This window comes from Mus caroli, chromosome 17, assembly GCF_900094665.2.
Source record: "Mus caroli chromosome 17, CAROLI_EIJ_v1.1, whole genome shotgun sequence".
Classification (NCBI taxonomy): domain Eukaryota; kingdom Metazoa; phylum Chordata; class Mammalia; order Rodentia; family Muridae; genus Mus; species Mus caroli.
This window is the reverse complement of record NC_034586.1, coordinates 49,980,886-49,984,206: the sequence shown is the minus strand read 5'-3', so window position 1 is coordinate 49,984,206 and position 3,321 is coordinate 49,980,886. Positions and strand designations below refer to the sequence as shown.

General features: G+C 45.3%; 1 pseudogene; it reads right to left on the bottom strand.

Annotated features, from left to right (window-relative positions):
* Positions 1-958: 958 nt before the first annotated feature.
* Positions 959-2,928, bottom strand: LOC110284296 (annotated as a pseudogene).
* Positions 2,929-3,321: the final 393 nt, after the last annotated feature.

Here is a 3,321-nt window from a genome sequence, read left to right as displayed (position 1 = left end):
GCAAGAAGGTACTCTGTAGGCTACCAAAGAGGAAATGTGGACACCAACCCAACTAACCACAAATCTTTGACCTAAAATCTGTCCTGCCTGCAAAATATGCTAGAGCAATGGTGGCACAGAAATTGTGGGAGTAGCCAAACAATGTCTGATTTGACTTAAGGCCTACTCCATGCGAAAGAACCCATGCCTGACATTGCTTGGGTAACTATGAACCAGAGACTAGATGGCACAGAGACCTAGGGAAAAATCAAATATGACTGGTCTAAAAAAAAAAAAGAATAAAATGATTCCTAATGATACCCTGCTATACCCATAGATCAGTGCTTGATCATCAAAGAGGCTTCTTCCAGCAGCAGATGGGAACAGATACAGAGTTCCACAGCCAGACAGCATTTGGAGAGCAAGTCTAAAGTGCTCTTCATCAAATCTCTCCCCTCCGTGTTCAGGGGATCCTGAAGAAGAGAAGGTAGAAAGGTGGTAAGAGTCAGAGGGGATAGAGAATACTATCAGAACACTCCCCTCTGAATCAACTAAGCAAGGCTCATACGAGCTCACAGAGACTGAAGCAGCAAGCACAGGGTCTACCTGGGTCAACACCAGATCCTCTGCATATATGTACATACACACACACACACACACACACACACACACACACACACACACACACACAGAGTAACTTAGTACTTTTATGGAACTCCTGACTGTGAGAATGAATGGGTCTCTGATTCTTTTGCCTGCTCTTTAGACTTTTCTTTCTGTTGGGTTGTCAGGCCCAACTTCAATATGAAAGTTTTTTTTTTTTAGTGATAAAATTTGTTTTATGGAAGTATTTAAAAATAAAATATTATCATCATAGTAAAGACAAAAAATGATCCTAGAGGTCATAAAGTTCCTTTTTAAAGGGTTCTGAGGAGGGGGGAAGCTGGGCAAAGTCAGTCCAGGTGGAAGGCAGATTGCCTCAATGTGAGGACTGCCTGCGGTCTGCTGGCTTCTTACTGATGTGTTTAAAGATCTTGGACTTCTCCACTTTCTTTGTTTTCTGGTAGCCGAAACCCCCACCACCCCCTCTCTTCTTAAGCTTGCCATCATGGCTGCTCACATTCAGATCAACAAAAGGAGGGACCTTAAAACCAAAAGACAGAGCAACCTGAGGCAAATTTAAGTTGTTCACATTGAAGATCTGCCTGAGAGAGTGAGAGTCATATGCTCGTATATAGGATTTGTATGCTTCCTGGGCAGACTTGTGGAGAAAGTAGTTCTTTTCGATCAGTTTTTTCCAGCTGAGACTGGATATCAGAAACTTTAGACCAGGAGAAGTCAAACTGATTCAATGGAACCTTGGACTGTTTCAAGTAACGAAGGAAACCCAACTCTTCAGGGCGCAGGATGAGCAGGGCGTGCCCTCTTCCATTCAGGCCCCTGGCTGTTCTACCGACACGATGAATGTATTCCTTGGGGTCATCGGGAGGGTCGTACTGAACAATCCAGTCCACTTCAGGGATGTCCAGCCCTCTGACTGCCACATCAGTACACAGCAGTATTCCCGAATCCTCGTTGCAGAACTGGAAGAATGTGGTTGTTCGCTTATTTTGCTTTTGCTTTCCATGGATGGCCAAGACGGGAAGGTCAATGTAGTTCAACAGCTCATAGTGCTATTTCACAGACATACAAGATGAAAAGAAGACCATCACTTTCTTTTTCCGGTTCTTCTTAAGGAATGTGAAAGTCGGAAGGAACCTCTTCTCAGAGGGACAAACAACATATCCCTGCTCAAGGCCATCCACTGTGGCAACCTCTTTGTCGTCGTCAACACCCACGTACAATGGCTCCCTTTTCAGAGAAATTCTTGCCAAGTCTTCAACTTTTCGAGTTTGTGTGGCAGGAAAGAGCATGGTTTGTCCACATGCTGGCAAAAGTTTAATAATTTGCTTTAATTCTTCTTCAAATCCAACATCCAAGATACGGTCAGCCTCATCAATAACCAGACACTGCAGGTTCTTATACATAAATCCTGGCGTGTTCTGCATGTGGTCCAGGAGCCGTGGCCACGATGATGTTGATCCCATTGTGGAGCTTCTGCACTTCAGCAGACCTGTTGCTGCTGCCCATGATCAACCCATACATGTGAACGTGGTGCGTCATCAGCTCCTTGAGAACACCAAAGGTCTGCATGGCCAGTTCTCTGGTAGGAGAGAGAATCAGGACTCCTGTTCCATTCCTGGGCATGAACTTTAACTTGACAATGAGCTCGATCACAGGGATGAGGAAAGCGAGGGTTTTGCCACTGTCGGTTTTCGCAGCNGCCAGAAGATCCCTGCCTTCCAGAAGTGGCCTGATACTTTTATGCTGGATCTCCGTCATGCGCTTGAAGCCCGTTTCTTCTATGGCCTTCAGGGTGTTCTCATTGACGAGGTTAGACAAGGAAGCAAATGAAGTGTCCTCAAAAGCACCTGTCAGTCCTAGGGGCAGGCTGGGCACCTCGCTGTCATCTGCCCTTTCCACATCATCTTCCGGTTCCTCACAGGCCTCAGCACTTTCTTCAGTTTTTGCTTTTTTTTTTGTATCGGGCCCGGCATCATTTGCCATTTTCCTCTTTTTCTTTTTTACTTCTGAATCAGGAGGCGGTGTTGGTGCTGCTTCTCCATTGGCTAAAGTTGTAAGTTTCTGGGGTGACTTTTTAACTTTGGCATTTTCCAAGGTCTCCTCAGGCATGCCTCCACTTTGTGCTTCTGCTGAGCCCACAGGCACAGAATGTTTCAGGGCCCTTTTCGCTTTTCCACCTTTTCCTGTTTCTTTAGGGCCATCTCCATTTTGAGGTTGGGACAGGCTCGTGTCTGATGCTTCTTGCAGCTTCAAGTTCCACTGCCGCAGCTTGGCGTTCCACTTCTCCATCTTCTTGCGCAGGAGTTTCATCTGTAGCTGTGACATCTTGCCGGGCCGCCCAGCCGTCTGCACAGAGCGACAGATGCACGTGCACAGTTGCAAGTCAGAAGTGTACCCAATATGAAAGTTTTTCCTTCATCTTGTTAGATTTTGTGTTGTCATATTTGGCTGTTACATTTTAGAAGCCTGTTATTTTCTTATGAAAGACAGAAATGGAGTGGATATGGAGGAAGCGAGAGGAGGGGGAGGAAGTAGGAAAAACAGAGGCAGGGGAAACTATAATCAGCATATATCCTATGAGAAGAGAATCTAGTTTTAATAAAAAAAAATAAGGTGGAGAGTGATAGAGGAAGATGACTGAGTTTGATCTTCGACATCTACATGCATGTGCACCTATGACAGTTGTTTTGGGAACTTTAAAAGCTTTGTCTGAAGTTA